Raw genomic sequence first — 24,746 nt, forward strand, 5'->3', positions numbered from 1 at the left:
TAATTGGTGGGGAGGTACTGAGAATTGTTGTACATGGATTCTGCCCTAAAGAAATTCAGTGTGGTTGGGAGATAAAGCATGCATGTAATTGACATGCACATAATGGAGGGTAGAAAGTCATAAATTTCACAAGGAAAGCATAGATCATGTGCTATGGGGCCTGATATGAGATTAATGTTTAGCAAGTATTCATTTACACACATACCTGCACATTTCTCAGGAGAAGAATATGGTTCCTTGCACCTTGGTATCGGGGGCTTGGATATAGGTCTTGTTTTATCCAATGAGATGTGAGGGGAAGTGACAGTTTGTGAATTCAGAGCCAAGGCTTCAAGACACATTGCACGTTTCTGCTCACCTCTGGAGACTGCCATCTAACCTCTTTCTCGAGAAGAATGTGGCTCACTTAGCCATGGCCCTTCTAGCCAGAGCCCAAAATTTGTGAACTAGAGGTGTTCTCACCAATCTGCAGACGCATGAGCAAAAAATAAATGCTGATTTGCAGATGCCAGAATTTCAGGATTGTTTACTATGCAGCATTATTGTACAGAGAGCTGATTAAGATAGAAACTGACAACAGCCAGAAGAGAGGATTTGAATGTTTCCAACAGAAAGAAATGATACATGTTTGTAGCGACTGATATCCCAATTGCTCTGAATTGATCACTACATATCATATACATGTATCAAAATGTAACATATACCTGATGGATATGTGCAATTGCTATGTATCAATTAGAAATAAGATAAAAGTATATATTTTAAAAACATAGAAAGTGGCAGAGAGAAGAGGTGACTTTGACTGAGTATCAATCAGAGACACTTTCTGATCAGGGAGGTATTACAGGTGGATTTCATGCCACATACACCATGCTTCAAACAATCTTAGCAGATTGCAAATCTTATCTCAGATAGGGCTATGCCAGGGATGTGAAAACTCCTCTGAAAACTGCTTATGACCTCACAGCCCACAAAGGACAGGAGAACAGAAAGAAGAAGAGAAGAAGGCTGATGAAGACTTTGTCTGTGTATTTGGTTGTTCCCATTTGCTGTTTATGTGCTTTTCGAAAAACACTCTCTTCTTCCTCTGCCTTTCTTTTAAGCATTAGTGTGCCCTGAGATCCTGGTCTCAGTCACCCCCTGCTTTTGTGCTTCCCATTCTTCCTGGGCAATCTGCCACTGCCCTGATCAGCACCATGATAAACATCCTCATGTGAGTTCCCTGATGGAGCTGGTGTCTGTCGTACTTAATTTTGGTATCCCCCAAAACAGCTCCTCTAACAGAGATGCAAGTGCAGGGAGTTGGAGAAGTTTATTTGAGAAATCAGAAGTACGGGCCTGGGGAGAGTAAGGAATAAGCAAGTCACATGCACACTGATGAGCAGATCCATGGGCAACTGAGGCTCAATCAACAGGTAACTGAGGCTTAATAGACTCTTGGAGGAACCACACAGATTGCTACTTGGAACTGTCCCGCCAGAGAGTCAGGAGGCTGGGGCATTTATCCACCACCTCACATCTTCCTGTGGTTGAGGGTTTCCTCGGCGATGTTAGCTTTGCTTCCTGGTTGCTCCTGCACTAGGCTGAGGGCCCTCCAACTGAGGCAGGAGAGAGACACAGCAGCAGGTGCTCGATACAGAATGCTGGCCACAGGCACAGAACTGTCCACCTCTGTCCGTATGCTGAAATCAGATGTCCAAGGGGATGTGAATGGCTCAGTGCAGCACAAGGCTCTGCTACAGACTTGGAAAAAATACATTTTCAGCACAGACCTTTCTTCTGAGCAACTAGAGGTACAGCATACACCTCTGACTCAACACATTCCAAACTATGTCATCCCCACCTGCCTACTTTCCCCACTCTTGCCAGAATTCCTGAAGGCAGGGAATTGCCCACTCTCCACTCCTTGAAACTTCAAAGATATTGCTTATTTCTCCCACTCTGTTATCTATCAGATCAAAATATGAATTCTGAGTGCAAAGCAGGATTTTCCTTGCTCCCACCTCTGACACTCATCCCTGCCTCATCACCCTGTTCTCTGTTCCCAGCACTCACTCTGAAATGTGCTTGCTTGCTTAATTAACTAATGACTGCCACCATGTACTGACTGCCTCCCACCCCGAGATGGTGAGATCCACAGGACAGCAGCTGTTCTTCCTGCCTCGCCTGCCTCTCCAGTGCCTGGAACAGTCCCTGGTACAGAGGAGGTACTCGATGAGTGACTCTGGAACGAACAAGTAGCTCACAGAGAGAGAGTGCCACAAGCTCATACGGCGATCACCAAGGCAGGGGCTGGCCAGACATGTCTCTGCTCATCGTCCCTGTGTCTGCCCCTTTCTAACTGGCCTCCCCTGAGATAAAGGCACAGATGAAATGTGAAGTCTGAAAAAGCCCCCAGCACAGGGAGGAAGGCTGCAGGGAAGCAAGGCAATCAGTTCTGAGCAGAGCTTCCACATTGGATGAGTTTTTTATGATTATTGGGCTCAATACATGAATTGTATTTTCTTCAGCTGCAAAAGTGTGCATTTAGGTAAACTGGCAAGGAAGTGACTGATCTGTCAGCACCCCTAACTCCCAGCCCTGCCCTGGGGTCCCCACCCACTCCTGAGTCCTGTCCGAAGCTGTTGCTCCCCTACCTCACCCACCATCTCCTCAAGGACACTCACCATCAATACCGGCCCTGGGGGGATATTTCTCTTGCTGGTGCAGCCAGAATTTCCTCCCTGAGAGAAGAACATAAAGATTAACTAGGTGAGAAAATTTTTCCCTTGGCTCTGAAGCTTGGGACATTTGTCTGATCCAACACATATTCTCCAGGAGACAGGCTAAATTAAAATACTAATGGACTGCTGTATTTAAAATATATTTACCAATGATTAACAGCTCGGTAGATGATATATGTTTCAATAATTTCTTACTACAACGTGGAGGAACCTCAATAAATATTCTCAGGGCTATTAGCGGGTGTTTATTTAACATTCAGCTGTGTTTTCCCACACACTTAGAAGGGTGTCATTGGTGGCAAGCAGGGTGCTCCTCTGGGAAGAGAAGGGCCCAGTCCTGAAGCAGGCACTGGCTCTAGCTCCACGCTAAGAAGGAAGCCCAGTCCTTGGGAAGTAGCCCTTCTGCAGATGTGTTTGGTTTGAGCTACAGTATTGAATGTGATGTAGGTGACTGGCTTCTGGAATTAAGCATGGGAGTGTATACATAAAGTTTGCACATGCAGCTTCTCTTGACATTTCTGAAAGCCCAGAAATACTAGTTTTCCTGAAGAGCCACCCTCAGCAGGACCGAAGTAGACTGTCATCTTAAGTCTCTCACAGCCACCATCTGTACCACTGGGTCCATTTAAGGAGCAGCCTGGGCCTTGTAGATATGTAAGTTTGCAGGGCAACACTCTGACCAACCTTGCATTGAGTCCCCCCCAAGGATTTTGTCCAAATGCTAAACAAATACCACAGACAGAGATGTTGGCAATGGGTGAAGGTAAGGGACTGCCTCAGAGCAAAGGGAAGCACTGCTCGGACTTGTGAAATGCAAGCTGTACCACACCACCCAGGCCACCCACTCATCACCCAACCACACCTGGAGTCTCTCTTCCCTTGATCCCCCAAATCAAGAAGTGTAGAGGGAACTAGTTGGTGCACAGGCCAGACTGAAATTCAAGAGTGTCTGGATCAAAACCCAATGTCCTGAACTACCAAACTGCTATTGCCTGGGACAGCTGTGGTGAGTATAGCAGTGTCATACCTCATGTGATCACACACACACACACACACACACACACACACACACACACACCCCACACACACACCAAACCAATATCCCAAACCCAGATTTTTATCCAGGGCAGCAATGTGCTCACCTAAAACAATGATCTCTCTGCCTCCTTTACTGATATGACGCAATTCCGACCAGCAGGCTTCAAGTGGAAGTCCCGGGAGAGCATTGTGACTCCCCATTAAATAGGCAAATCCTCTCCATTAAATAAGCAAAACCCTTGACCTGAATAAGGCAAGCATGCTGCACAGTGCCCCTTCCCAGCGTGATCCCAAGCCTCCAACATGGCACTAACCCTCCCTTTGCTCATCTAAGCTGAGAACCTAGAGGAGTACAGAGACATTAAGTAGGATGAGCCTGGGTCCCTGAAACACTGCATGGAGCAGAGCCCTTGTACCAGCCCCCACTGGACTCTCATGTGAGGAAGACATCTTTTTGTTGTGTTAAAGCCACTGACAAGAAAGTGTTTGTAACAGCAATTAGTTTCTGCTGTCAAACACTTACCTCACTTACCAAAGTGAGAAGAGTAGACAATTTTTGGAGACCTTCTCTTTCAATACGGCCCTAGTAAGCTTGTCCCCACTGGTGCAGGATTCCCACATGGGTGAGCCATCTTCTGTCTGTCCCTTGAAGGGGGCTCGTCCAAGGACCCACTGAAAGAAGAGATAAGGAGCTTCCAGGTTAGAAGCACTCATGTCGGAGCAGGCTTTGGGGTGGCCCCAGCCCTGGCTCACTGTAGATGGCAGGCCCCGGAAGGGAAGCAGAAACACTGGACCTGCTACACCCAGCCTCAAATTGCAGAGTCCTGATCTCATTTTTAACCTCCTAGTTCTTCCTTCCTTTGGGGTCTAATCCCTGACCCCATTCTGCCTCCTGCCAAGGCAGGAGGATCACCACCACAATTTCACAAAAGAAGAGCAAAGCCAATGGCCGCTGTGAGTTGCATGCTCAGTGGGAGCCCTGCTGCAATCTGGGCTTCTCCTTGTGGGAGTGGCTGGGTTTTCTCGACCGCTCCACTCTCAGAGGAATAAATATCCTCTGATGCAGGGTGCTAACGTTACTTGGGCCAATGATTTTGTCCTAGGAAGACTTTGCATATTGAGTAGAGAAGGGGGGCGCTCTCCAGGGACTTCCACTGGGAGCCTGTGGGTCAGAATTGGGCCATGTTGGTGCTCTTACACGCAAAGTTGGCGGAAAGATTACTGTTTTAGTTAAGGACAGTGCTGCCCCGGATAAAGTCTGAGTTTGGGATGTGTGAGACATTTTCATGAACATCGGCATTGGTTCAGGACACATACTTCTAACTTGGGAGCATAACTTCATTTCTTATGCTTATCCCTTGGGGTGAGACCCCTTCAGGACATATGTCAGGTGATTCCCCTAACCCAGGAGCCTGCACCCTCAAGGCTCAGCACTGAGGCCAAGAGAAGGTTTCCAAACAGCTGGAAAATCCCAGCCAGGAGAGCCCAACCTCTGAACTCTTCCCAGGGCATCACTCTAACCCAAATGTCACCACCCCTCTGTTACATCCAGGTCTGCTCCCTGGACGGTCTGGATAGTGCCTCAGAGGGGGTGGAAATGAGAGTTAAACTAGATGAACTCTGCCTATTAATGCTGCTCCAGAGACAACAGATTGAATACCTAGTCCAAGCTGTCATTCAAAGGATGAAGGAGTCCTGTCCAGGAATTGTCCCAGAATATAAACTGAGTAGACGGGAGTAGAACGCCACACCCTTAGTTCAGCAGGCTTGTCCCATGCCACAGAGATGCCCCTGTGCACAGCTGCCATCCAAACCTACTCGCCCAGGGCGCAGCTCATGATCCGTGCCACTCCACCTACCCTGGCTCTTGGTGAGTGACCCTGTAACCATTTTTGTTGGTACCCACCCAGATTTCGTCTTCCGGAAACAGTGTTCAGTTTGTGACATCACCTTGTTACCCCTCAGATTTGATTTTTGGTCTAATTCCCCAATACCTTGCTGTCCTCTTTATCAGCAGTTAGACGCTCTGGAAAACTATCCCACCAACCTGTACCAATTCTGGGGCCTCACAGTGTAGCCAGAAGAGAGCCCAGAAACCTGCAGATAAAAAGCGTGTTAGGAAAAACTCTCCCAAACTGTGTTTCTCCTCTGCTGTCGCACCACAATGACAACCCTCAACACAGAAGGAGCCTACTGTGAGCAAAGATGTGGGGGTTTTCCAGACACCAACCAGGTGACACCAGCTGGGTGACCTCCAGTTCAGTTCCAAGGTTATCTACCCGGAGACAGCGTCAGGGCCACAGGACAAAGTCTCAGTCCCGGGACTGCTCCCTCCTGTGCCCGTCTCCAGTCCAAGCCTCCAGAGCTTCTCACCAACTGGCTTCAAGTTGGGATTTCCGTGACCCCCTCATTGGGTTCAATTAATTTGCTAGACAGGCTTACAGAACTGAGGGAAACACTTTTATTTGCTGGTTTACTAAAGAGGATATTTTAAAAGGATACAAATAAAGCAGCCAGATGAAGAGCACATAGGGTGAGGTCTGGAAGGCACCCGAGCACAGGAGCTTCTGGCTGGCTCGGTAGAGTTGGGGTGCACCACCATCCAGGCATGGGGGAAGCCAACCCCATGATCCAATCACCCTCCACCAGCCCTCCCTCGACACATGGGGATTACAATTTGAGATGACATTTGGGTGGGGACACAGAACCAAACCATATCAAGAAGTTACTGACACACTCCGTTCTTCCATTTACTCATCTGTAAAAATGGGGGGAAATAATGGTACCTACCTCATGGAGCTGCCATACCTGTTAGGTGAGTTAATGTTCTATGTGAGTTACATGTTTAAAATTGTACCTGGCACAAAAAATTCTGCAGAAATGGTTGGTTTCTGCTATCATTACTGAGTAAATATTTTATGCTAGACACACTACCTACTGTTACTTCAAGCCATATTTCTCAGAAACCCAATCCATTTTCTGAATCCCAACAATCAGGAAGCCTTATCAAAGATCTGACTTCAGAAATCCTAAATGAGAACAGACATATTTTTCTGTCGGTCAATAAGACACCACTCACTCATCTGATGCCACAAAGCCACATCCCCTACTTGGGGAAACCAAGGATACAGTCAGCATAGGAAAAAATTCTGAGATGCCAGCCAGGAAAGGTCAGCCTTGGGGCAGCCTGGACAATCATCTCAGTCTTGCTGGTTCCAGGAAGATGCTTTCTTGTCTTGATTCCAAGAGGTACGCAGGCCCAATCTTGGTCCCCTCTGCTGGAAGCCGTGAATAACAGGCAGACTTCGTGTGTCCTCTAGGACCTCAGAGAGAACTGCCTTAAAAATATAGTGTTGACTAAGCATGGTGGTTCACACCTGCAATCCCAGTACTATGGGAAGTCAAGGTGGGAGGACCACTTGAAGCCAGGAGTTGGAGACCGCCTGGGCAGTATAGGGAGTCCTCACCTCTACAAAAATAAAATAAAATATATCAGCCGGGCATGATGGCATGCACCTGTAGTCCACCTACTTGGGAGGCTGAGGTGAGAGAATCACGTGAGAACAGGAATTCAAGGCTGCAGTAAGCTCTGATTGCACCACTGCACTCCAGCCTGGGTGACAGATTGAGATCTTCTCTCTTAAAAAAAATACATACACATGCACACACACGCACACACACACATACATATGCATGTATATAAACACACATTCATAAACTTATGTACGTATATGTGTATGTGTATATAGTGCTGAGACCAATGCCACTCTCCCTGGGGAGAGTGTTCTGGGGTCTCCAGGAGATCAGTGGCCTTGTCTACATACCGTGATGGTCCACTCCCTCACTGCATGCCCTCTCCATCAACCCAGAGCCCTGGGTTGGTAAACAGCCAGAGGTACAGAGGACATTTGTCCAGGTGCATGGGGCTGAGAACCTGAGAGAAGCAAACGTCAGGAAAGAGCAGTAAAGTTTTGAATGGATCAAAGAAATGAGGTTTGAGCCTTAGAGTCCATGCCGAACCAACCCACCAGAAACCACCACTGAGAACAGGTGATTAATGCAGTGATCAGCAAACCTGGCAGCCCCAGACAAGAGAACAGGAAAGCCAGGTCAAGAGGGAAGTTGCGGAGGCGTGTTAAGAACACTGGCCTGGGAGGAATAAGCCCTGGGCTCCAGTTGGAGGTCACCACGAATTCAGTGGCTCTCTGGGCTGAATAAAGGGCTCTGTCTAGGCTGGGCACAGTGGCTTATGCCTGTAATCCCAGCACTTTGGGAGGCCAAGGGTGGCAGATCACTTGAGATCAGGTGTTCTAGCTGGGCATGGTGGCATGTGCCTGTAATCTCAGCTACGTGGGAGGCTGAGACAGGAGAATTGCCTGAACCTGGGAGCCAGAGGTTGCAGTGAGCCAAGATCACGCCACTGCACTCCAGCGTGGGCGACAGAGCAAGACTGTCTCAGAAAAACAAAAACAGGGCCAGGCGTGGTGGCTCAGCCTGAAATCCCAACACTTTGGGAGGCTGAGGGGGGCAGATCACTTGAGATCAGGAGTTCTAGGCCAGCCTGGTTAACATGGTGAAACCCCATCTCTACTAAAAATATAAAAATTAGCTGGGTGTGGTGGCATGCACCTGTAGTCCCAGCTACTCGGGAGGCTGAGGCAGGAGAATCACTTGAACCCGGGAGGCAGAGGTTGCAGTGAACCGAGATTGTTCCACTGTACTCCAGCCTGGCAACAGAGCCAAACTCCATCTAAAAAAAAAAAAAAAGAAGAAGCTCAGCTCTAGAACCAAAGGTTCAGGTTTGTGCCTCTTACAAGCAATGTGACATTGGAAAAATTACTTAACCTCTCTGATTTTGAGTTTCTTCATCTGAAAAAAACAGAATTAATGATAGTAGTCACTCATAGGGTTATGAGGATTAAATAAATCAATACATGTAAAGCCCTTAGAAGAGTGTCAGGTGCATCACAAGTATTCAATATACATTAGCCAACGTTATTGAAAACAGCCCGCCATCCCATTTGGCTGGACATGGTGGCTCACGCCTAGAATCCCAGCACTTTGGAAGGCCAAAGGGGGTGGATCATTTGAGGTCAGGAGTTAGAGAACAGCCTGGCCAACATGGTGAGACCCTGTCTCTACTAAAAGTACAAAAATTAGCCAGGCATGGTAATATGTGCCTGTAATCCCAGCTACCTAGGAGGCTGAGGCAGGAGAATTGCTTGAATCCGAGAGGTAGAGGTTGCAGTGAGCCAAGATTGCACCATGGCACTCCAGCCTGGACGACAGAGCAAGACTCTGTCCCTGCCTCCAAGAGGCATGGTGGGCCTTCCAGCATGTAATCCCAGCACATTGGGAAGCCACAGTGGGAGGATCGCTTGAGCCCAGAAGTTCAAGACCAGCCTGTACAACACAGCGAGACCACATCTCTACAAAATAACAAAAAGGAAACAAAAGGACAAAGAGAGAAGAGATAGTTTGGAAGGGAGATGGCAAACACAGTGGCGGAGCACTCCTGTGCCTTTGATTTATGTGGATTCAAGGTAAATATCATAGAACGGCTTCTGTTATAATCGCAGGTCACCTTCAGCCAGAACTTAACAAAGAAACTGTCATCTGTACCAAAGTTAGGTGAAAATTCAGCTATCTTGGACTCAATAAGCAAAAATGCAATTGCACTTCAGGAGCAATTGCATATACTTTTTCCAAAAATCTGGCTCTGTACTATTTTCTCCTTTCATGATGGCTTGCGTACCTAACCTCCACACAGAAAGCCATTGTGTAGGTTTCGCACACCTGTCAACTTTGAAATGCCAACAACTTGGAATGTCAGGGGAGGTTGCCTTTAAGGCTCAATGACAAGGAGTTCTGAGATCAACTGGCAATGTCTGCCATGGGCAGGTGCAGTCAATCTCCAAGGGCTTCCATTTATGGAAGCCCTAGGAGCTAATGAAACTCACCAGTGGAATGCAGGCCAAGGAGGCAGAAGCAGGCAGCAAACTAAGTGCCTGTTTTTAAGTGGCAGTCCATCAGATAGAGATGTCTCTGCACCCAGGATCTGGTGCCCTCTCTGACAGCCAAGGGGGTCCAATGAGGTTGCTTAAGCACAGGGAAAGGAGGTGAGAGTTCTGCCACTAATGTGCCATGACATCTCGCTCAAGTCCCTTCCTCCCATAGCATCAGTTTTCCCCATTGGAAAAATTAGGTTAGACCTTAATAGTTAAGGAAAGGATCAGATATTTACACTGTTGTATACGCTTGACCTTGCTTTTGGTGACACAGCAGAATGCAACACCTCCCTTAAATGGGAGCCATGTGTCTGTGGGGGACGTGAGAACATGGGACTTCACTCTCAGGCCACATGGTGCCTGTTGTAGCCCCGAAGGACACAATCTTGAATGAATCCTGAATACTGAAATTCTGAAAGGTCAAAATCCCTAACATATAAACCCAAGGCAGGCTGTGGTGGCTCACACCTGTAATTCCAACACTTTGGGAGGCCAAGATAAAAGAATTGCTTGAGTCTGGGAGTTCAAGACCAGCCTGGACAACATAGCAAGACAACATCTCTACAAAAACAAAAATTTTCAATTAGCTAGGCTTGGTGGCATGTTCTTACACTCTCTGCCAATCAGGAGGCTGAGGTGAGGATTGCTCAAGCCCAAAAACTTGAGGCGGCAGTGAGCCGTGATCACACCACTGCACTCCAGCCTGGGTGACAGAGGACGACCCTGTAAAAAAAAAAAAAAAAAAAAAATTACAACCTCAGATCCTGGAAATCCCAAAGGTTGAAATCCTGAAAGCTGAATTCTGAGGAAGGGATTCGTGCATTTTCTCTGGGCAATTGCATATGCGGTTACCTGTTGCAGTTTCTGATCAATCTCATCAAAAGACTTAGGCTGTCCTTCATGCTATTTCTGATGACTGAAGTTACAAAGCTGGGTGAACACAATTGCCAACCATACTGCTATGTGATTACGGTCTTCGCTTTTTGACCTACTTCCTTGTGAATACTGTTTGTCTGTTCATGACTGTTATACCTCTGCAACTGGCCTTAGTATACCTGAGTTTCTGCTTGCAAAAATAAGCACGTTCTTCCTGCCTATTCTATTGTGTAAAGTGGCCTATTAAGTGTTTGTCTGTGTTTTTATGTTTCTCAGACAAGTCCACTTTGTGAAATGTAAAAAGTTCCACTTTAAATAATTTTTAAATAAATGTATTTTAAATAATTTTTAATTATTTATTTCCAGAATTATGTTTTTAGGATTTTGACCTTTTGGGATTATGGCATCTGGAATTGCATCTTTCGGGATTATGGCCCAATCCCCAGACTGCATAGATGTAGTCTTGTATATATATGTCCAAACTCTAGATTTGAGGATCCAATGACCTATTTGAATTTCTTGGATTTCACAGAGGTATCTACAGTGTGATATGTCCAGAATGAAGTTGTGACTCACAACCTCTGTGGCTGCCTAAACCACTTTAATCACATATTCATAAAGGCAATCTCTTCCATCAAGATGATCAGTTCAAAAGCCTGGGGGGCATCTTTGATTCCTCCCTTATCCTCACTGCCCATCAACAAGCCCTCTTGAGTCTACCCCCAAGTATATCCTGGAGCCATACACCTTGCCTCATCTCGGCCACCACCATCCTACCTCAAGCCATTATCATCTCTCTCCTAGACACCTGCAGCAGTCTTCTGATTGGTCCTTGTCAGAGGCATTTGAACCAGAGCAACTCCATCTTAAACAGGGCTGGGTAAATAAAATAAAGCTGAAACCTACTGAGCTGCATTCCCAAGGCATTCTTAGTCACAGGAAGAGATAAGAGGTGGGCACAAGATACAGGTCATAAAGACGTTGCTGATAAAGCAGTTTCCGGTAAAGAAGCCGATCAAAACCAAGATGATGATGAGACTCTGGTCCTCCTCACTGTGCATTATACGCTAATGATAATGTATTCGCTGCTAAAAGACACTCCCACCAGCACCATGACAGTTTACAAATACCATGGCAAAGTCAGAAAGTTACCCTATATGGTCTAAAAAGGGTAGAAACCTAAGTTCCAGGTATGGCTCACCCCTTTCCCAAAAAACTTACGAATAATTCACCCTTTGTTTAGCATAATCAAGAAATAACCATAAAAATAGACCACCCGCCTATGAAGTAGCCGTTCTTTTATTCCTTTGCTTTCTTAATAAACTTGCTTCCACTTTATGGACTCACCTCGAATTTTTCCTTGCGCGAGATCCATAAACCCTCTCTTGGGGTCTGGATCGGGACCCCTTTCCTGTAACACCCTGGCCTTCTTGTTTACCTCCCTTTCTACAATCAGTTCTCCACACAGCATCCAGAATGCTTTTAGTCAGGTCCAAGAAATTCACATTCACAGCCAGGCGCTGTGGCTCACGCCTGTAATCCCAGCACTTTGGGAGGCAGAGGCAGGTGGATCACTAGGTCAGGAGTTCAAGACCAGCCTGGCCAATATGGTGAAAACCCGTTTCTATTAAAAATACAAAAACTAGCCAGGTGTGGTGGTGTGTACCTGCAATCCCAGCTACTCAGGGGGCCGAGGCAGAAGAATCACTTGAATCCAGGAGGCGGAGGTGGCAGTGAGTCGACATGGTGCCACTGCACTCCAGGCTGGATGACAGAGCAAGACTCTGTCTAAAAAGAAAGAAATTTACATGCACTGCTCTGTTTAAAATCCTGCAGTGAATTCAGTTCCACTTAGAATAAACTTTGAATCTCTTCCTACGGACTGCAAAATTATACATGGGCCGGCCCCAGCCTGCCCCTCTGTCCTCTTCTTATCTCAGGTTTCCATGAGCACCCCCAAGCTCCAGCAACATTGATCTTTGTTATGTAAATGAGCTATGGTAGACGAGGACCCTGGGGGCTCCCAGGAGGCACCCAGCCTGGTATTCATGCTCTTCAGAAGCCTCCTCCTCACATTGATTCTGGGATCCATATGACCTGCTTTTCCCCGTGGAACAATGGGATTTTGGTAAATCTAAAGTTTGATAACTGCTTGCATGCTGTGCTTGACCTCATGGAGTGTTCGCTCTTGGAAACCATTCACCATGTTATTGAAATGCTAGCATGGCCAGGCACAGTGGGTCACGCCTGTAATCCCTGCACTTTGGGAGGACAAGGAGGGAGGACTGCTTGAGCCTAGGAGTTCAAGACCACCTTGGACAACATAGGAAGATCCCATCTCTACAAAAACAAGATAAAATAAAAAATTAGCTGGGTGTGGTGGTGCACCCCCGTGGTCCCAGCTCTTAAGGAGACTGAGGCAGGAGGATCGCTTGAGCCCAGGAGTTCAAGGCTGCAGTGAGCCATAATCGCTCCACTCCAACCTGAAAAACAGAGTAAGATCCTGTCTCAAAAAAAAAAAAAAAAAAAGATAGAAAAAGAAAAGAAAAGAAGCTATTATAGACTCATGGAGGAAGAGAACATGTGGATAAAAGAACCAATGCCAACATCCAGCATCAAAAGCCAGACCTGTGACCAAAGCCTTCCTGAACGTTCCAGCCCTTGTCCAAGCTCCCGACTGAATGCAGCTCTATGAATGGCCTCAGACAAAGCTACATGGAGCAAAAGACTAGCCTAGCTGAGTCCCATTCATATGAATAACCCACAGAACCAGGAGAAATCACAAATCAGTATTGTTTTAAGCCACTAAATTTTGGGGTGGCTTGTTATACAGCAGTTGATAACTGAAGCATAGGCCAGGCTAGACCTTTGAACTTATAGTTTATTTTTGCCTGGAACTCTCTGCCCACAAGTGTCTCCTGATTTACTCCTCGTGACACTGGTTCTAATGTCACCTCTGCAGAGAGGCCTTCCCGGATCACACCATCTAAATAAGCACCCCCACACAAAGCCTCATAGCATTCTGTGTTAGTGCCTTCAAAACACTGATTGCTCTCTAGCATGATCTTTTTTGCTGACTGACCCCTGACCTCCTACCTCAAATGAAAGTTCTATGAAGGCAGGAATATTTTGGTCTTGTCTATTGCCATATTCCCGAAAACATAATAGGGTCTCAAAAACTATATGTTGCACTGGGCCTGGTGGCTTATGGTAGTAATCCCAGCTCTTTGACAGGCCAAGGCAGGTGGATCACCTGAGGTCAGGAGATCAAGACCATCCTGGCTAGCACAGTGAAACCCTGTCTCTACAAAAAATTAGCCGGGCGTAGTGGCATACGCTTGTAGTCCCAGCTACTCGGGAGGCTGAGGCAGGAGAATCGCTTGAGCCCAGGAAACAGAGGTTGCAGTGAGCCATGATTACACCAAAGCACTCCAGCCTAATGATAGAGCGAGACTCTGTCTCAAAAAAAAAAAAAAAAAAAAAAAAAATTAGCTGGCCGTGGTGGCACTCACCTGTAATCTCAGATATTCAGGAGACTAAGGCAGGAGAATCGCTTGAACCTGGGAGGTGGAGGTTGCAGTGAGCCAAGATCATGCCACTGCACTGTAGCCTGGGCGACAAAGTGAGACTCCATCTTAAAAAACAGATAGATAAATGATAGATAGATAGATAAATAGATAGATAGATAGACAGACAGATATTGAATAAATTAATTTTGTGTGACAGTCCCCAAAGCACCCATTTAAGGCCAGAAAATGTTTTCTTGCTGATCTCAAGAGGGAAAAAAGAGTCCCTTTTCTTGGGCTAAAATCAGGGAGTTGTCCAGGGCTGCTTTAATAAGCAACCTGAACTGAGGGGCCAACAAGAACTTCTGGCTCCAATGGGCTGGTAAACTATTCCCTGGCAGGGTGAATGAAGGAGTGAATTGGGTCTTCACCAGCAGCTGCTATGGATGGTTGGGAACAGATGGCTACAACCTCAGAATCTACCATGAGCTTCGCTCTCTCTACAGCGAAATACTGCAGTGGCAGAAGGCCCTTTCATACCTCCAGCCTTCACAAATTCTTCAGCCTGATGTGTCTTTTTTCACCATCATGACCCAGTACAAGTGTTACCATTAATTCTTTCATGCTGTAGAAAGTGTCCCCAAAGCGTGCTCCCCAGACCAGCAGCATGAGCAGCACCTGGGGACTTGATAGGAATGCAAATTCTCAGGCCCCACCCGAGACCTCCATGAAACTCTGGAAGTGGGGGGCCCAGCACTCAGTGTTTTAACAAGCTTTCGGTCCTGGACACACTAAAGCTTGAGAATCATTGCTGCAGAAAAAACACGTTAGAATTTGATTCCCTTGGGTTCAAATTCCACTTTGGTCTAATTATCAGTTGTGAGACTTTGGGCACATGACTTAATCTCTTGGGCCTGGTTCCTCATTTGCATGTGAGGATTACGTCTGCATCCTTGTAACTCATCCTTCCTTGGCTTGTCTATGACAAAATCTCTCATAGCACCAGGTACTTCTTTCCCAAAATGATTGCAGTTTTAGACACACACACACTACACATATACATATACATATATATCTGATCCATTTTGGATTATTGCATAATCACTTGGGATTACCACCTTAGTTTCCCCATTTGTAAAATGGGGATGACATTACCAATCATAGTGCGTTACCCATGTAATGTGGTTCAGAGAATTCCATGAGCAAATACAAGGGGTAAATACAATTCATTTTGTGATTACTTATTTAACCTCTGCTTATTCCCCACTGGACTATAAACTTTATGAGTCTTCGCTCCCCAGCAGCCTCCTCGGTGTCTAGCTGTGTGCCTGGCACAGGGCAGGTGCATAACAAATACTTGTTAAATGAATGATGAATGAAAGAATGAAATAATATGCATATTCTATACTCCTTGTATACCCATTACATTAATCTATTTATATCCTACCAAAGTCCAACTAACCCCACCATCCGGAACACACTCTTTCCTATGACATCCTTCTGATTAATGTCCCATCTTGCCTCCTTCTCATGAGACACCTCATGGAAACGTGGCTAAGAAGGTGGACTCTGGAACAAGACTTTTTATCTAGTTCTGTCAATTACCAGTTTCATGACCTTGAGCAAGTGTATAACTCCACTGTGCCTTAGTTTCCCTTTCGGTAAAATGGAGATGATTTTTTTGGGAGGGGACGGAGTCTCCCCTTGTCGCCCAGGCTGGCAACAATCTCGGCTCACCATAACTTTCTGCCTCTCAGATTCAAGTGATTCTCCTGCCTTAGCCTCTCGAGTAGCTGGGATTACAGGTGCGCACCACCATGTAATTTTTGTATTTTTAGTACAGGCGGGGTTTCACCGTGTTGGTCAGGCTGGTCTCGAATTCCTGACCTCATGATCTGCCCACCTCAGCCTCCCAAAGTGCTGGGATTACAGGCGTGAGCCAGGAGATGATATTAGCAACAGCAGTACCTTCTCCATGAGGTGACGTTCAGAGAATTCTATGAGCAAACACAAGTATGGCATTGATCTTCACACTTGGCTGAACGTTGGAAGCATTGGAAAGCTTTTTGAAAACACTGATGCCTGCGTTTCATACCCAGATATTCTGATATAATTGGCCTGAGGTTAGGCCCAGGCTTTGGGACTTTTAAATTCTTCCCGAGTGATATAAATATGCAGGAAAGTTTGTGAACCACCAACGCAAAGTGCTTGAAACAGTACCTGATACTGAGGTCATTCCTCAATATCCATGGGGAATTGGTTTCAGGACCTCCTGTGGATACCAAGCTCTCTGGCTGTTCAAGACCTTTATATAAAAAGGCGTAGTATGAATATTTACATATACTCGTAAACTTTAAGTCATCTCTCGATGACTTATAATACCTAATACAATGTAGATGCTCTGGAAGTAGTTATTAGACCATATTGTTTAGCAACAAGCATAAAGAAAAATTCTGCACATGTTCAGAACAGATGCAAGTTTTTTCAAATACTTTCAGTCCACAGTTGGCTGAATTCATGAATGCAAACCCATGGATACTAAATACTAAGGCTGAATATACTAAGTAAATATTAGTTCCTTGCCTCTTTTAAGTATTGATGTAAATTTCATTTCCTCCAGGATGCCCTGCCTGCGTCCCAAGACCAAGCCAGCTCCTTCTCCCTGAGCTTCCTCCATAGCAACGCTCATCACACTGGATTGAAACTGTCCAGCTACTTGTCCATCTTCCACACCAGGCCGTGAGCTGCGTCCCGACACCACGTGTAAAGCTCGTGCATAGTGTAATTCTGAAGAAAATTGGTTGAACAAATTATCTGCCTCCCTAGCTTATCCCAATCAGCCCAGTGGCTTTCAACACTATCTGTGCACCTGACACCCAGTCTCTCCAATATCCGACTGCCTAGTCAACAGCACTGCTTGGCTGTCAGCAGACATCTCAAACTTTATTTTTGGAGACAGGGTCTCGCTCTGTCACCCAGGCTGGAGTGCAGTGGCACAATCACGGCTCACTGCAGCCTCAATTTCCCTGGGCTCAGGTGATTCTCCCACCTCTGTCTCCTGAGTAGCTAGGACTACACGTAGACGCCACCATGCCTAATTTTTGTATTTTTTGTGAAGACAGGGTGTTGCCATATTGCCCAGGCTGGTCTCCAACTCCTGGGCTCAAGTGATCCTCCTGCCTCCACCTCCCAAAGTGCTGGGGTCACAGGCGTGAGCCACAACGCCCGGCCAACATCTTGAACTTTGACTTGGCCAAAGCTAAACTCTGTTTTCTTCTCCAACCTTGGTCTTCCCGTTCTTGCTGACACTGTTGCTTTACCAGTTTCTCAGGCCAAAAATCTTAGAGTTATCTCTTACTCCTCTTTCTCTCTCATGCCCATATATCCATCCAATCCACCAGCAAATCCCATCTGCTCTATCAGCAAAATATATCCAGGATTCCACCATTACTACCTGTGCCGTTATACTGCGGACCAAGCCACCGTGGTCTCTCACCCAGAACGCCCAGCTCCTGACTCCTATGACTGTTACCACCCTTGCCCTCCAACAGCCTATGACAGCCCAGCAGCCAGAATAACCCTACTACATAACACCTCTGCTGAAAACATTCCCATGACTCCCAGTCTCACTCAAATTGAAGTCCGAAACTCCACCACAGCCTAACATTTCCTCAGTGATGAGCTCCGGGCTCGCTCTGACCTCAGTTCCTGCCATGTTCCCGTTCTTGTGATTTTCTTGCTGCCATTCAAACCCACTAGGGCCACCCATGCTCGGGGCCTTTGCATGGGCTGTTCCTTCTGCCTGGAACCCTCTTCCTCAAATATTTGCTTTACTTCCCTCATTTCCTTTTTGTCTTTGCCTAAATATTACAAGGACACCGTCTCTTACTGCCCTGTCTAAAACAGCCCTCTGACCCCTACCCCTCACTGTCTGCTCCGCTGTTCTTTGGTCTCATCGCATTCATCACCATCTGCCTTGACATCTATTCTTTATTGTCTGTGTCCCCACACACCATATCCTCAAAAGAAAACTCCATGAGAATAAGAACATTGTATATTTGGTCTGCTGCCCTGTTCCCAGTGCTGAACATAATTGGCTGGCACATGTTAGGTGTTCAATAAACATCAAATGAGGTAATTTTCTTGGGATCATGGCATTGGCTAGGATGGAAATTCACACAGTTAGAGGGAGCACCACTTAGGCATTGCCACCTCCTTAGAAATACCCCTTGGGGCCAGGTGCAGTGGCTCACACCTGTAATCCCAGCACTTCGAGAGGCCGAGATGGGCAGATCACAAGATCAAGAGATCAAGACCATCCTGGCCAACATGGTGAAACCCCGTCTCTACTAAAACTACAAAAATTATCTGGGCATGGTGGTTCACACCTATAATCCCAGCTACTCAGGAGGCTGAGGCAGAGAAATGCTTGAACTCGGGAGGTGAAGGTTGCAGTGAGCTGAGATCATGCCACTGCACTCCAGCCTGGGCGACAGAGCAAGACTCCTTCTCAAAACTAAAATAAAAGAAAAAAGAAATATCACTTGGGCACTAACTCCCCGCCTCACTGAGCCATATTTAACTTCTCAGGAGGGTGGGGAACATTTCTCAGAAGATAAATAGAATCCTTATGAAAAGGAGAATGGCTTGGCATTTCATAGCTTTTCCAAAATATTTTCAATAGCAATTTGAAGGCTCTTTGCTCCTCTGACATTTATCTTCATTTGGCATGGGAAATGGCTGAACGACACGGAGACGAGGCATCGCTTATGAATGTTGGGTGGTGGCAAAAGAGACCTCTTACATGAATCTATCACAAAGAGCGGCTATGGCCTCCTGGCTCTGTGATATCTGCCCCCACCGGCTTTGATTTATTCAGCCAGGATGCCCCCGATCGCGCAATTCATTTGAAGAACAATTATCCACTGTGTTCTAGATGCTGCTCCCTTGTCCCTGGGGAGTTGATGTCGGGAGGTTAGGCTAGTGACAAACGACAGAGTATGTCTGATCATTGTTCACACCCTGGGAGGAGTGGCCAGCTGGGGTCAGGTCATGGGGACATGGGCGTGTGAGTGCGGTTGGCATTGTTTGCCTGTGTTACTGATGATGCTTCTCCCACCGCTGGACTCTGCAGTGCAAACTGCCCTCCCCGTCTGTACCTCCCCGAAGTGACATCTTCAAGGGTTGTACTCCAGTCAGCACCTGAATCACAAGCCCATCTGGGGTCACAAGTCTCGGGACAAAGTTTCTGTTTGTCTCCCCAGACTCACTCCATCCTTTCCCACCCCCTCAATGCCCAGGAGGCAAGCTTCTGTGGTTTATATCAATGAGCTCCCTCGCCTTCTAGCTTCAGGTTGGGTTCAACCGATGCAAGATACTCACCGGAGATCAGAGGGCAGGAGGAGAGAGGTCAGGGTATTTACTCTCACTGCTAGGCCATAGACTGGAGGGGCTGCACTTGTTCCATGAAAACTATGGGTCCAGGTTGGCTGTGGTGGCTCATGCCTGTAATCCCAGCACTTTGGGAGGCTGAGGTGGGTAGATCACTTGAGCTCAGAAGTTCGAGACCAGCCTGGCCAATATGGTGGAACCCCGTCTCTAAAGTTAGCCAGACATGGTGGCACACACTTGAAATCCCAGCTACTCGAGAGGCTGAGGTGGGAGGATCGCTTGAACCCGGGAGGCAGAGGTTGCTGGGACCCAAGATCGCACCACTGCACTCCAGCCTGGCCAAGAGAGTGAGACTCTGCCTCAAAAAAAAAAAAAAAAGAGAGAAGAAAAGGAAACCACGAGTCCTGCAGCACCCTAAGGTTTTGCTAGACCTTTCCTCTTCCAGTTTGTCAGGCCTAAGGGTAGTTATAGCTCGCCATCATTGCCCGTCTCAGAAAACAGCTTCATCTTGTGTGGGGTTCCCCTAACCCCACCCAGGGCCTTGCATATGGTCTCTTCAAGAAAGTGTCCTCAGTTATCCCTTGAAGCATGTCGCGTGTTTCCTGCAGGAACTCTCAATGATACTGGGTTATACCTTTAACATCTGTGAATGCTGTGCATAAGAATGCATGACGATTCCGCCAGAACAAGATGCTGTTTCAACAAATATCTCCTGAAGCCGGGGGCTTCTCCTCCCTCCTCCTCCTCCTCCTCCTCCTCCTCCTTCTCCTCCTCCTTCTTCTTCTCCTCCTCCTCCTCCTGTGAAAAATAAAAAATTCCAATGAACAGGTGCCATTTTGAATCATGTGCCCATTCCTGAGCCAACCACCATGACCAGAAGAAGGTGGGGTTATAATTGGCTGAGCTGGAGTCACGAGTGTCCCTGCGGTGACTGGGGCAGGATGTTTTAAGTGACAGCCCACTGGAGCCACATAATTGATGTGAGAATGGGGTAAGTTCCTCAAACGTTCTGGATAAATAAAAACCACAGATATCCATTAAAGCTAGAGGTCAGCAAAAGTGTTCAGGAGTCCTGCTTCTGTGTCCTGGCTGATGCTGCCAGCTGAGCTCTCCTCCATCCCACTGAGGCTCACATGGCCCCTCAGAGCCGGCCTCCTGTGCGGGCTGTCCTGCCCCTCTGTGTCCACCTCTCAGTAGTGCTTTGGCTTCACGAACCAACCTCTACTGGTCCCTGACTTCTGATGCTGCCCCGCCCTTGACTGTGTTTCCATCCTGGCTCTGCCTGCTCGAAACAGCAAGTTGACCTTGGGACCTGGATGAAGCCACTGCCTCCTCTCCACTGTAAGGGTGTTGCCAAGATCTGGGGTCAGGAGAATCAGGAGGTCAACTCTTCCAAGAACTGCCTGTGGGTGGCAGGGCCTCAGACATGGTCAATGTGTGGAGAAAGACACCAAGGTTTGGAAGGACAGCAAAGATAAGACATGGCCCCCAAGCTGGGCATGAAACCAAAACAGAAGCCCAAACCTTAGGAATAGACAAACTCAGGAGAGGAGATGGACAGGTGAGGGAAGAGGCAAGCTTCAAAGCTTGTTCAAACCTGTAGAACTGGATACTGCAGGTTCTAGATTCTGTGGTAGTCTCTTCACTGTGGTTCACATTCTTCTTCTAATGTTTACTTGCTCTGTGGCCTTGGAAGTCATTGAACCTCTCTGAGCCTGCTTTCTTATCTGTAAATATCAGTCTCATGGGAATGTTGAGAGGATTCAACGAGATGATATATGTCGAGCTCATAGCACAGTGACTGGCTCAGGGTAAGAGCTCTATACATCTTGCTATGTTGGTTAAGACAGAGCTAGATTCCAGCTGGGTGCATTGGCTCAAACCTATAATCCCAGCGTTTTGGGAGGCTGAGGCGGGCAAATCACTTGAGCTTAGGAGTTCAAGACCAGCCTGGGAAAACTGGTGAAACTCAGTCTCTACAAAAAATACAAAAATTAGCAGGGTGTGGTGGTGTGTGCCTGTAGTCCCCATTTACTCAGGAGGCTGAGGTAGGAGGATCACCTGAGCCCAGGAGATCAAGGCTGCGGTGAGTTAAGATTATGCCACTGTACTCCAGTCTGGGTGACAGTGCCAGATCCTGTCTTTAAAAAAATTAAAATTAAAATAAGATAAAGCTATGTGCTATAACAGATAGGCCACAAAATCTCAGCAGCTTAGCATAAGAAAAGTTTGTCTGTCACTCATTGTGGTGGTGCTCTTGGTCACACAGGGTTCCACAGGGTATCTCTGGGTCCAAGGCTCCCTCAGGTCTCTCCTTTTCTAGACTCTGTCCATACAATGAGTGATAAAGAGGGCACATGCCTTGATCCATTAGTGAGACGCATCACTTCTTCTCACATGCCATTGGCCAGGACTGGTCACATGGTCCCCTTCGGTGCAAGGGAGGCTGGGAAATTGCATTCTTGGCTGGGCAGCCTCTTTTCAGCAACAATTCTACACTATAGGAAAGGGGAACATAATTCCTTGGGTGGTCAGCCATCTACCTCTGTCATGATTATTATTGTTTTCTCTTTTTTACTCTCCTTCCCTAGTAATATTAGGTCTGCAACTGTGTCAGGCATGAGCTTGGGAAATGGGTTTATGTGTATTCTAAGGCCAGGGGCTGGGGAGAGTTAAAAGCCTTAGACGGGAATGTCAAGGAGATGACAGCTGGCCCCAGCAGTCTCTTTCCCTGCCACAGAGATGTGCTAGTGAGGAACAGAAAGGAGAAGACCCCAACTGACAAGCCCAGCAGGTTCCCTCCAGGAAGCCAACACCAGGTGCTACATTTCCATCATTTTCACAGCAACTCCTCCTGAGCTGCAAAACAATTAAGATTAAACAATTCCCAGGTATTGTTAATAGTGTGCTTTAAAAATGAAGTCAATTTGACAGTCACTTTCCTCTGATGGAAAATATGGGGGAGACAATTATATCTGTTCATAACTCACTTAAACCCTCTTAATGACTCTTGGTGTGGGGCTCGTGCTTCCTGCTGAGGTGGGCTGATCATCTCTCCCATGTAGACAGCCTCCTTCAGTGTCTGGGAACCAAGCCTAATGAGAGTTCAGTTCCCAGCTGTGCCATTTAGCAGCAGAGGTGGATCACTCCATCTCTTTGAAGGCCTATTTCACCTGGGAAAAGATATCTACTTCCCAACACTGTTGGAAGGAAACAGACTTAGCCCAGTGCCTTCTGTTAGTGAATAGTGTCCACAGTTATTTGACATAATCGCACCACTAAGTCATAGGTTTACATTCTGAGACCAAATCTCACTGCTCTGAGTAGGACAGCCCTGTGGTGAAGCATTCCAGGTCTAGCATCAAACTGACCTGGGTTATAGCCCAGCTCTGACAACACATAGCTGTGCAAACTGAAGCAAGTTACCCAAGCCCCTTGAGCCTCAGTTTCCTTGTCAGTTATGAAAATAGCAATAGGACTTGGGTCATGTGATCACTGTGAGAATAACACATACAGAGCCCTTAGCATCATGCCAATAAGCTCTAAACCAACGCCAGCCCCTGTTGTTGGTGTTACTTTTCAAAGGAATAATGAGGCTTTATCCCCATCCACAGTTTCCCCTCCTACCAGATAACTGTCATTCTGATTCTTGATTCTTCACTAAAGCTGCTGATTGGCAGACTTGGGAGGTGGCGTTTGGAGGAAATCTGTATTTAAACCAGTGATGTCCAATCAAAGTTGTGTCTTAGAATTGCCTAGGGAGTTTTTAAAATCCTTGTATTCAAGATGCAGCCCAGACCAACAAAATCAGAATCTCCAGAAGAGGAACCCATGAGTGTTTAAGTCCCCCAGGTGTTCCAGTGTGCAGAGTTGAGAACTGCTTAATAAGGATAATCGCATGCTAATTTGCATATACAACTCATCAACTGCTCCAATAATTGTTAGAGATAGACATGAACTTCCCCCTTCCACCCCTATTTAATGTAGAAGGAAACTGAGGCACATAGTTGTAAAGGGACATAAATGGTGTGATTGAAATCAACTCTGCAAAGTTGTAACAGTAAACAGAATAAGATATAGCTCATTTCATCTTGCTTCTAACCCCCAAGCTGTCCTTGTTTCTTCCTGGACATAGACCAAGCTAACTTCGGGAAGAACTTAGTTTGTAGTTTAACTTTACAGCAGGGATGAAAATAGCCCTTCCCAAAACCACCCACTGCTTGTTCAGGCACCAGACCACTTTTGTAAACCTAATGAAAAGCCACAAGTTTAGGAGCATGGGAGGGATCTGAACTCTGCTAAACTGTAGACATAGTTAAATGAAAACCAGCCATTGCTTCAGAGATCACAAGATTCCTAACTTCCCCAATCGCTCCTATAGATAATATTGCTATTGTAAGACCTAAAATTGGTGTTTGTGGTACATTTCAGACCTTGCACTCTGATGGACCCGTTGGTACCACCTAGACCAGTAAACTGACTCCACTCGTTTTGCAGTCCCATTCAGGAATGAAAGACAGCAGGAAGACAGCTTCAACCCCTTGTGATTTTATTCCTAACCCAATCAATCAGCACTCCCCATTCCCTAGCTCCACTGCCTGCCAAATTATGCTTTAAAAACCCTAGCCTCTGAGTTTTCAGGGAGACAGATTTGAGTAATAACTCCCATCCTCCCACTCAGCTGCCTTGTGATAATTAAACTCTTTCTCTATTTCAATAACGCTGTCTCAGTGAATTGGGATAATCTGTGCAGTGGGCAAGAAGAACCTCTCAGGCAATTACTTGATAGTCATCCCCATTCCAATAATGAGGAAACTAAAGCCTTCCAGAACTGTCCCCACACGCCACCATGGAGAGGGAGCTGCATCGTGGCATTTGTGGACAAGTCAAAGGGTAGCTGTCTTCTAGGGCCGGGAGTTTCCCACGGATGGCAGTAGCTTCAACGGAGGAACATGTGGACTACAAAAAGCTCCAGGAACTTCTTATGCACAGCCTGGGAGGAAAACACAAAGAGGAAGGAGCTGGAGATCCACCTTTGCATGGGAAAACCTAAGCCAGGTCCTTCCTGCTTCTGTGTCTTGAGTTTGAAATCTAGCATGTGAAAGGGAAAATGCAAAGCGTGGCTCCAGCTTGGATTTTGGAACAGAAAAAAAGAACATTCATGGGAAAATTGGTGAAATCTAAATGAACTCTGCAGTGAGCCA

Source organism: Sapajus apella, unplaced genomic scaffold, assembly GCF_009761245.1.
Source record: "Sapajus apella isolate SASKATOON/1434 unplaced genomic scaffold, GSC_monkey_1.0 scaffold51, whole genome shotgun sequence".
In the NCBI taxonomy this organism is placed as follows: domain Eukaryota; kingdom Metazoa; phylum Chordata; class Mammalia; order Primates; family Cebidae; genus Sapajus; species Sapajus apella.